Below are 11210 nucleotides of genomic sequence, written 5' to 3' on the forward strand. Positions count from 1 at the left end.
CTCTCTCCTCCCACTGTGTCCTTGCCAAACCTGTGGAGACCTTTCCCCACCTTTTTGTCCACCGCCACTTCAGCGAGAAGGAACGTGCTGGTATCGGGAATGTATAGCTGTGCCCAGAGTCTTCTGTGGTATTTCCAGATCCTGCTGACCTTTGCGGAGAGAAGGAGGTGCAATACTAAACCAGCGCCCGGGACTCCCGAATAACATTACATCCTCAACGCTGCAGCCATTAGATGCTGGAGCGCAGGTCAGTTAGAGCTGTGGCTGCCGTTTGTCATCTGCCTGTCTGTAGAAGACATCACGAATGGTTCTGCGGCTGTAAAAACGCCGGAACCTCTCCCCGGGTGAAGGCGGCCGCTGGCACGGCTTCTCGGAGCGAGCGGAGCCAAAGCGCTCTGCGGTAGCAAGCTGTTCCTGCTGCTCAGCCATCCACCTGCACTTCCTCGTGAGCTGTAGGAACAGATCCAGGTGGTGGGGAAGCGGATTTGGGTAGCGGGGTGATTGCACTGGCTTCACGCTCAGAGCCTGTATTGCCCGTGAGCATTAGAAATAGGGTTGGACAGAAGAAGGGAGGCTGCAGGAAATCTTTGAGGGCTTAGAAAAAGACAGGCCTCAAACAGTGACACAGTTTCCTTGGATTCTTCCTGTTGTGGATGGCCAGATCTGGAATACTTCGAAGACGTAAAAAGTCCGGCGCACTAACTGTCTAACTATGGTTAGCGTTTACTGTATCACTTCTAATGTTTTTGTTTTACGAAGGGAAATAACTTTACTTTTGGTTTAACATTTTCTTCCAGAACACCTAAAACTAACAGCCTGTAAAGCTCACAGCTGTTTCTGCTCCTGTATGTCATTCCCCTTCTATTTTCCTTCTTTGAAGTGTGACCTCGAACGCAAATTCCTCCTCTCTCGCGTCTCGGTGAAATGACCCAAGAGTCATTGCCATTTGAACGCTGTTTTAGGAGGCCAAGAGGCAGAATTTATCTTCCTTTGCCTTGATGTGAGCAGTTCCCAATAGGTCTGAATGAAGAGGGGGAGAAGAGGTAAGAGGAAACATGAAAGCTTAGCAATTTTGAATAGGAAACAATCGTGTGTCCTGTTTCTCCTTAATTGTGGGCTCCTTGGTTCCACTGGAACTTCCATGTTCTGGTTAAATTATTCAGTCTCTGCGGGAAAGAACAGATGCTGTCCTAGAAAATGCCGTCTGTTGGCTTGTCACAACTACTTGGGAAAGAGTTTTGATTTTAAACTGTAAATTTAATTTAAATTATGCCGGAGCATATCTTCAGTCCAAAGCTGTTTCTTGGACTGCACCCTCAGGTAGGGTGACCTGAAAGAGAAACAAATTTACAGAGGCTGTGGATTGAATTCCAGAATTTAATTTGGGTATTAGATTTTTCCTTCGATAAATTCTATTAGTCCTACAAAATAAATACATCAGGCTGGAATCAAAGTCTATTAGTTACATGCTTTGGCGCAGACTGCCAAGTGCTCAGGATCGATTCTTTATGATGGATTTTGACTGCAGCTTCTGAAAAGTAATGTTTAAAAGTACTCACTGGAAGATCGATGCTAAGACATGGCCCAGACGCTAACCGGTACCAGTTGTGCGATGAAGGGCTGCTATCCCAGCAAAGAGACTGCAGGGTAGTTGGGGGAAGCATCAAAAGTTTCATCATGGTAAGACACTTAAAAATTAGACGGTCTAAAGCAGAGTGGGGTAGTTGGTTGGTAAAAGACTTGCAGGGTGTCATAGAGAGCTGCATTTCCGAAGAAAATTCTGATTTAAAAAAAAAAGTGCTTTGTTTACCTTTTGCGAGGAGCAGCGTAGTTCTCAGTTAAGGTAAAAGGATATTTGAGAGAGGAGCCTTTGGTAACGGGGAACACCGAGCAGAGGAGGACGTGCTGGGTCAGTTTGTCTCCTTTCTTATTGTAAAGCTGTTTCTTAATACTGCTCCTCCGAGGGTGCAGTGGGGTAACGTACATTGAAACAGTTCTGCGCATAGTGCTAGCTGGATGTAACGTGGGCGGATTTATTTTACCAGCCTCGCTTGTCTTTCATGTGGAAAGCAATGCTTACCGAGATGCATGTGGAGCGTGTTTTCAATCGTTCAGCCCTGGTCGTCAGAAGAGGTTGAAGGTGCTTGTGAGGTGAGGAGCTCAAGTACGTGGTGATGTGGTGCCTTTCCCTGTGCAGCTCCATCAAAAGGTAACGTTAACCTGATGGAGCACATAAAACCTTACACCTGGGGGTGTTTTAGCCCTAAGCATTGCTGTTTCCGAGAGCAAGCTGCAGATCGCAAGGTTAGGTGTCCTCCGTCCTTTTGTCCAGCTCTACTGCAGTGCTTAAAGTTGGTTTCATCACCCGGGAATTTCTTTGTGTGGGTCTCCAGAGACGTTGCGACTCGGTAGTTGGCATCAGAGCTTTGCTTGTGGCTCTGTTGGATGGCAGAGGCTTTTAGATGTGCACGGCAAGGGTCAGACAGTGATAAGCCAGAGAAAGACCGTTTTTATAGGACATGGTAACAGGTAACTGGCAAGCAGGGTAATAAAGAGTAAGGTAGGGAAAGCGAGGGCAAGTGGAGCTCAATGCTGACATTAAGTAGCTTGGAAAGTGTGAAAATCTCTCAGTCAAGCCTTTGAAAACCAGCGGGCTGCTGGAAATGAGCATTGATCTCCCCACTGTAAGCAGGACGGCAAACGGAATCGGTATAATGATCTCGTCCGCGCTGACACGACATCCCACCTGCCAGGCGCTGCTGGTGCCGGCTCCGGGTCGTGCCGGCTCTGCAGCAATTTCTCAGCCCCTGTAAAAAGCCGTTTGTGCTCTCGGGTCTCAGTGGGACCACGTGCAAATCACCTGGCCGCAATCCTTGGCAACAGCACGGGATGAAAGCCTTGGGGAACTGTAAGGCAGCAGGCTTAAAAGCTGTTTCTCCAGTGCAGGAGTCAGGGCATCCTTAACCTGTGCTGTTCCTTAACCAGGCAGTGCTGGATGCCTCTCCCCAAATTCACCCTTTGATCCCAGCGGGTACTGGTAGCTTCGCAGCAGATGGGGTGAGAAGGCTCTGCTGAGTGCAGCACATAACAGAGACGAGGCATTAATGCGTGTGTACGTGATTCTGCAGGAATGAGCGTGTCAAAAAAACGCAAGAGTTTTGCTGTATTTACCAGTGACCTGTGGGGAGCCTGTGCTTTGTTGCGGGAGCACTTAACCTCTGCCCCGTAGGCTCTCTGCGTGGTCAGCGAGGACGGTTTAATGTAGACTCCTTTATTTCAAGCAGCTCTCCTTTCCCAAGAGCAATCTGAGAACAGGCTGCGGGCTGAACGAGTTGGTTGTTAAAATAGCATCGGCCGGCGTCTGGAGGGGAGGGTATCTGGGAGATTTCTCCGAACGGCCGCCGTGCCTGTCGCCGGCAGCACGCCGAAGAAACCTGGTGCTCGGGAGCGATGGGCTGAGGGTGATGGGAAAGGCTGGGGCCTGAGGGCAGTGGTCTGATCTCCCCAAAAGTTTACCATGGGGTATGTCAGCAGGAGGGGGTGAAAAGCCTGCCGTGGCAGAGGTAAGAGGAGGAGGGGATGGAGCATGGTCTGTGAAGCTTAATATCCTCTTCCAAAATTGCTGGCTCTAACTGGAAGAGCTTGGGGGATATTCCTGGTTTCTGGAGGCTTCCTCATCGTCCCTCCTTAGAGCCTGGCTGCGTGCGCTGTGGGAAGGTGCGTGACTTAGTCGATTTTCTGTTTTCCGTGCCTTGGACTTCCCCAGAGGGTCCCTTTGATCTCTGGATGGGAGAGCAGAAGGGGCAGGGGCAGCCAGTTTTACCTGTGGATTTTCCTCCTAGCATCCTCTGCAGCCTCCCTGGCGGCGTGAGCCCGTCCAAATCCTTCCTCAGTGCCCGGGCTGGAGGTCACTCCGGAGGCAGAAACCTCTCGAAGGCTGGCTGCCCTGGCCCGGGAGCTTCTCACCGTGCTTTCAGGCGAGAGCGGGGATTCCCGCCGAAGGCACCCTCAGCCCTTCCTCCTCCTCACCTGCCCCCTGCAAATGTTACGTGGCAGGGAGCGCGTCTGTTCTCCAGCCGGAGATGGTGTGGGTGTGCAAAAAAGAGCCCGTGGGGCAGCCCCACGGACCAACTCCAAGTCCGTGCCTGTAAAACTGCGGCTTTTCTCCGCCCGACTGCGCGGCAATAAGCGAAGCGCCCGAGGCTTTGATTGTGTTTGCTTTGAAAATTCTGCTCACGCCGGCTGTGTGCCTTGCCGTTCCTTCCAGGTATCTGTGCCCGGAGAGAGGAAAAGGATGCGATTTCCCCCTGTACCACGGAGGCCTGGTGACCTCCGAGACTGCAGCGTGCCATCGGTTTTACCAGGAGCTGCGGGGTTTCTTCCATCCGAGGACACAGAAGATGCGTTTCCTACGAGAAAGGAAGCTGTTCGTCACGAGGGCGAAATGTCTTTTCCTTAGCCTATAAGCTGCGGTGACTCTAGCGATCTGCGTATAGCTATAAAGCTGATGAGAGGTGTCTCTGGTGCCGTAGCCTTGAGAAAGTCCTGTCGTTACGATGCCCGTGTACCCTGAGCACGGTCTGCTGCCATGCCACCCGTGCCTCGTAGGCGCATTTGGCATCGCTACTGCGCCCACGTTAGCAAACCCTGCGGGCTCGCCAAGGGGCAGGGACTCTTCCGACCTCTTTCCCCAGCGGGCTGAGTTCTGTATCCTAAATTTCTAAGGAGGCGAAGCCACGAAGGAGGTTGGGTGTCCTGCAGGAGGCATTTACTGCTGGCTACGTAAGATCCCGCGGGCTGCGTGCCGTAGGTTCTCCGACTGGGAGAAACAAATATGAGCTTAAATTGTTTTGAAATTCTCTCCCTGCAGAATTTATTGCTCTAATATCTAAGAGGCTGAGGGTGCTTTTTTGTTCTGCTGCTCGTGCTGGACAATGTAGATGAGGGGTAAGGAAGATGCAGTTGTGACTGAGTTGGATTGAATGTCCCTTCTGGGTTGTATCGTAGCAATTGTTTAGTGCATCCTCCTGCAAAGTCTCTGAGATGTACGAGTCTGTCTAGCAATGGCGAGCTCAAAATATAGGGAAATTCCGGTATTTTGGATGGTGCCAGCGTGGATTTTTTTTTTTTTTTTTTTTTCTTTTTAGCTGAAAGCACAGCTGCTTCGGAGAAAATACCTGCAGGGAGAAAGTAGTGTCAAGGCTTTCTGAGCAGAGGGAGGGAGGGCTCGATTCCCTCACCTGCTCCCTGGGTTTGTGCTCCTGGGAAGGGTACCCAGTGCCTACCTGCAATTCTGGACCTGGGCTTGGTCCCCCCCAGGACGTGCCTTTGAACAAACAGCAAAGAGAGGCAGTCCTAAAAGCAATCTAGTTGAGAAGAGGCATTACGCAGTGGGCTTTCGGTTTGCGGGGTGTGTTTGGGGAAGGGGGAGTTGTTTTTCTGCGTGTTTACCAGGGCCTCCGGTTCCTGCAGCAGAGACTGGCACAAGAACAGAGTGGAGCTGATTCTCTCGGGGCTGGCACTGCGTAATCAAATGCAAGGTGAGTAATAATCGTTTTTTCCAGCGTGGCGGTTTGGCAGGGAATAATCCTGCAGCTGGTGCGGGCTCATGGAGAAATGTAGGTTGGAAGGGACTTCTGGAGGGCATCTCGCCTCACTCCCGCTGGAAGGGCCAACTCTGAAGTCAGATCAGGTCACCGATCTGCGGGTGAATAGAACGCTGCCTTTTTGTGCAGCGGCTCCCCTTCCCCTCTCCGTGGGTTTGGGGCCATGAAAAAACTATATGAATTATTATATGAGGTCAGTAAAGTCCAAAGGTGAATTCCTACTCATTCTTAACAGTAGGCCACAGGAAAACTGCATCCTTTTTTACTCCACTGGGCAAATGTGCTTATTTGTGTGCAGCTCTTTTTCTGGGGATGCAGTCCTTGTGAAGCTAAACCCGACTTCTGTGTGGAGGGAAGGGTCCTGGGCACCACATTTTAGCATCTGTTCTTTTGATGTAAAGGGATAATCTGCTTTACAGGCTTTGAGATTTTGTCTTATCCTGTGAAGACGTGAGTTTTCAGCAGGCACGAGGAAGGCGACGTTCCTCCCGCAGCATCTTTGGAGAACAGCTCGTTGCCACGTGAGTATTTGCATGCTGGAAAAGAAAGAAACTGCAGGCACAGTGATGGTCTGGCTGTTCTCTGCTGGGACTCATTTAAGGAGGTTTGTGTTTTTTCTGGGCTGAATTTTGGTTTTGCCACTTGCTGGTGACACAAGCTTGGAGCAAGTCACCGGAGCTCGGTCCAGCTACCGAGAATCAGAGCCAACTGGGACTATCCCGGGGCTCGTGCCCCTGCGGCAACGTTTGGACCAAGCTCACGGGTACCCTGCTGTGTCCCCGAGCCAAGCTCCAGCTATTCAATGTAATAATCCCTTTTGTACAGCCAATGGGTATTTTGTGCCTTCCTCTCCTCATAACTCTGGGAGGTTTTTTTCTTACTGTTGTCTCCTTGTTTTGAAGGGTGAATACCAAGAACATTGCGGAGGATGCTGCTGCACTGCACGATGAGGCATCCTTCATTTTTCGAGATGATGCATCAAGAACTACAAGCCACAGATGAGAAAAGTCCTCATATTTTACTTTCAGACCTATTTGCTTAAGTTTATTTTTAAAAACTAGAGAATACTTGAATTTCCTATGACCCAAAATCATTAGTGGAGTTGAATCTTCCCCAGAAATCAGTTTTGCTATCCAGCAGAGCACCCCGGATCAGGTATTGCATGCTCATGGTTTAGACGGTGCATTTTTTCCTGTACTGTCAGTCTGTATTTTTTATAAGAGATGGGGACATTGGCTTATTTTTGAGATGTTCAAGTGTTCTCTACTTTTATAGACTATATATAATCAGTAAGGGATGTGGGACTGGATTGAGTCCATCCAGCAATGTAATACTTTACTGGTATGTTTGAAATATCTTTACGAAGAAAGGCAGAAGCTTTGGAAATTATGATTATATTTTTTTTCCACAGAGGACTTAGAATTTGGCTCACTTGAAAGAGATGCTAGTATTCTGTGTTATTAGATGTAGATGATGGTGGGCTCTATGTTTTTTACTGTGCAGAGCTGAATAAAAACTCATTAATTGGTCTCTTATTGTAGTGGGGTCTTTTTTTTTTTTCCCCCCTGTATAAACCCTAGGGGAGGGCTGCAATATTCATTTCTACAATAGTAAACGTCAGGCCGGAACCTATCTCGTGCGTTTGGGGTTTTGACTGCGGTGGTAGTGGGGACAGCACTTGGAGGGGGGGTGTTGGGCTTGTTTGTTTGTTTTTATTTTTTATTATTGTTCTTTTAAGGCTATTCTGGTGTGTTTAACAGACTTAGACTAGGTGACTGCTTGCAGAGAAGTATATGCCCTCATCTGCATCCATACATAGTTCTTCACCTGAACTGTACCAAGTTAAAAGATAATATGTCATGGCTATAAGTCATCTTTCATTTTGAGGCTTCTTCACTTACACCTGTTCCCTGTTGAATCACAGCAACAAGAGAAAGCATACAGCACTTAGAATAAAACAGAAAGCACAAAATGAAAGCTTTCTGTCAAAACAAGAACAGACATGGATTACTTTTTACCCTGGAGAGCTAACAAAGCAGCTTTACAGTCACATTTATACATCCATTGCTGTCTGACAGACAGTACAGGCTCCAAAATGCAAACTAGTTCCTACATAAGATGAATCAAATAATACATGAGCTCACAAAAGTCTCAGTCCCTGAGCTCAAGTGATAATTAATCAATTAGTTGATTAAGCAAACTGCTGCAGCTGTGACTCCAGGAAGTAAGCTGTAAAGTACATCTCCAGTCCTTTGTCTTTTTGCCATTTAAATCTAAAGTTTACCTGTACTTCGCTTCAGAACAACATGAGCAAGTTTAAACTGTACACTCAAACATGATAACTTAATTTTCCTTCAGTCAGTAAGAAAAAACAACAGCTGAGCTTTTTCCGTTCTTCATTGGATCCCCTCAGAAAGACAAGGGAGATGCATAATTTTAGGCTGACTCCTCTTCTCTGGTTGCATCTTCCAAAGGCTTCTGTAACAAACAGTGTTGATTGCAGCATTAATATAGAGCAGAACTACAGCACAATGGAAAAACCAAACCTAAACCCAAACTCAAAAAACTTTTAAACTTAACCTTAAACCCAAACCCACAAAACTTAAACCAACACACAACTACTGGCCATGTGTAGAACACTACACCATCTAAGCCAAGTATTTTGAATTTCAAGATAAGCTAAATCAGTTTCATTGTAATAAAGGATTTTTATGAAGAAAACTTTCTATTTAGGTGACACTGCTGGGGCTTAAGCTGCAGTTAAGTCCCAGACATCTCCTGCAAGCCATTCACTTGAGCCATGCCACAGCTTGCCCGGGTCACTTTTTCTGACAAATCCAGGAAATTGGGGGGGGGGGGGGGGGGGGGGAGTTGTCCATTGGGTTGCAAATGGAGTCTCCCAGTAAGGAGGAAAGGGAGGTGCACCATGTCCATCAGATGCCACTAGCCCACACGGAGGAAAAAAAGAAACCCCAAACCCAGCAAAACAGACATTTTTTTTCCCACCTTTGCATCTCTGTGACAGTAGTCCCCAGGTGATGAAGCAGTTGAAGTTGCATGGGGAGCAGCGGTAGCGCATCGTAGGCAGTCAGGTCAGCGAAGCAGATGTATTACAAATACGCTGGAAATCAAATAAAAATTGTAGGTTATCTAATAGATTCAAATAAAACCATCTTTCTACTAAGCTCACACATCAAAGCAGGCACTACAGCCATTTTATTTTCCAACAGTATCAGCCTCAGTCTAGATAAATGAGGGGCAATTAAAGTCACCAGGGGAGGAAAGCTAGGAGGTAAGAGGCAACTGCTGTTCTTTCATCATCACAGCACCAGTTCTGGGGAATAGCTATTCCAGGTTTTGGTACAGTATTAATGGCTTGAGCTGCATTTCCAAGCAGTGCTGGCAGCGCATTGTCTAATCCACGTCTTTCATGCTCACGCCCCCACAGCAATATCACCACGCGTGGGTATTTCTACCCAGCACACGCAATCAAACCAGCTTCTGGAGAAGGAAAGTCCTGACAATAGTATTAAGCATTAGAAAAACCTTTCTTTATATTTATACCCAACCTCTTCCGTCTTGGCATGTGCAATAAGCCAGAAGTACACTCAAGACGGGAGCTGCAGAGATAAGCCTGACTGCTATTGCAGTTGAGGACTCTGAGGATGACCTCAGGTTTGCTAAGGCATACCGAGAACAAAAGGTTTACCCGATTTTAGCAGTTGCACGCAAGATGTTTTTGAACTACTTTAAGGAAAACAGTAGGACAGGTAATTACAAACTCATTGGGCTCCACTTTGCTATATAGAAGTGGTGAAAGCACTTAGCGCTTACCACCACTATTGGTGCACGCATCTGTTCCCTGGCTGCCTACTGTGTTTCATTGCCTTAATCATTACAGCATCAACGCACCAACTGCTGAGCAGTAGCTGGGGAAGGCTGGCGGGGCTCCGTCTCCCTGATGTTCCTCCTACGCCTCCCCACGTGCAGCTGAGCTCTACTAAGGAGTGACAGGGGCATGGACTTACCCAAAGCCACCAAGGAAACCAGCCTTCTTGCAGCAAGGTGTTGACCTGGGAACTTCTTGGGTGACCAACGGCGCTTCCCGTGAGGAGGATGCTCTTGTCGAACTTCAAAATGCCCCACAGAACCAGCACAAGCTGGGCATCCAGCACAACTAGGTAGCCCAAGACCAGTCTTGGCAGGTAGACACAGGGTGTGAACCTCACCACGTCCTGTAAGGCAAATAGATATTACTAAGCTTAAGTGTAAAACATAGATTGTAATCTTTTGGGGGTTTGGTTTTTTTTTCAGTATGTTTTGAAATGCCGCCGCTATACCCAGAGTTTTTGGCTCACCTGAAGCAGCCAACATGCTTCTGTGTTTTAGAAAGCAGCTGCTCTTATCTGAAGTAATGAGCACATTACAGCCTGATTGTTTGCTGAACAGCCATAAATCTACAGCACCGGTGTTTGATACCGAAGGATGCCCTACGAACACGGCAATTTGTTTTGTGAAACACATTGGCACACCTGCGTTTTTTAATTTTATCTCCCTCCCCTCCTCCCCCCCCCCCCGAAATGCAGTCACTCCTATCTATTTTCAAAGCAGTGCTGGAAAAAAACCACCTACAAGAAATTCATATACCTGTCCACTTGTCAGGCAAGACACGAGTGATGCAAGCACTACAAGACAGGTTAGGCTCCACAGATGATGTATCAAGGGGAAAAATTGTACCTTATTTCAATAATGCCACTCTAACACAAGTGTCACTGGGGCTCTTAAAATACATGATTTTTGAGCATCACGTTATACACATTCATTCAGCAAAGCATTCGCTGGTCTGGAGTCCTGTGGATTTTAGAATGAATACATTAACAAGTAGCGATTAGCTTATCGTCTCTATCACATCATTTAATTCCCGATGAAACCGAGAGCTAGACAACAGCAGAACAGCCAGAGCGTCACGCAGTGAAGGGCAGCCTCCTCACCACCCACTCGCTGAACACTTCATGACCACCATCAAACGCAGCCCAAAATGCCGGACCACGCCAATGAATTCAATCCGCCACGGTGCTAAGCGCTTCAGCCTGACCCAGGGAAACTCTAGAGCATGTGGCCGGTTTTAAGATCAAAATCGCAGCACCTACGCTAGCATCGCGTGATGACAGGCTTAGCTGGACGAGGACAGAGCACTCGGCCCTTTGCAGAAAGGGAACCTGCGTTTATCACAACAGATGGGCCAAAAACCTCTGCGAGCAAGTGCTCAGACCTGAACCTTCAATGGCCCAAGCCATCAGGCACGCAGCACCCAAATCAGCGCCAACATCCATTCGGGACCCTTTCACCAAGTTTTGCCGGCGCCTGCACAGTCTCTTTGCAAACACGATGCCCCAGCAGCCTGTCTCACCAGAAAAAGCTACCCCAGCCAAAGCTGGAAATCTTTTCCCTCCTTGACAGCACTTACCTGTACGCTTCGAAAACTTGCGCCCTCTCCTTTCCACAGCCAAATAAGCGTTTTGTTCGTTAACGGCGAAAAGGATTTACCCTTGCTCTGAACAGCTCTAACACAATTAACAAAGCAGATCTCCCACATCTTGACCC

At 48.0% G+C, this 11210-nt stretch overlaps 1 long non-coding RNA gene across 2 annotated transcripts; it reads left to right on the forward strand.

Annotated features, from left to right (window-relative positions):
* The first annotated feature begins 1884 nt into the window (after positions 1 to 1884).
* On the forward strand, positions 1885 to 7136 carry LOC138686201 (uncharacterized). 2 transcript variants are annotated; one of them, XR_011325574.1, is made up of 4 exons: positions 1885 to 2209; positions 5473 to 5540; positions 6026 to 6127; positions 6509 to 7136. It is a non-coding gene; the product is annotated as an uncharacterized lncRNA (long non-coding RNA). The 2 variants fall into 2 exon arrangements; XR_011325573.1 differs by lacking the exon at positions 1885 to 2209 and having other exon boundaries at positions 4107 to 5540.
* Positions 7137 to 11210: the final 4074 nt, after the last annotated feature.

The sequence above is a fragment of the Haliaeetus albicilla genome, chromosome 7 (assembly GCF_947461875.1).
Source record: "Haliaeetus albicilla chromosome 7, bHalAlb1.1, whole genome shotgun sequence".
Taxonomy (NCBI): Eukaryota; Metazoa; Chordata; class Aves; order Accipitriformes; family Accipitridae; genus Haliaeetus; species Haliaeetus albicilla.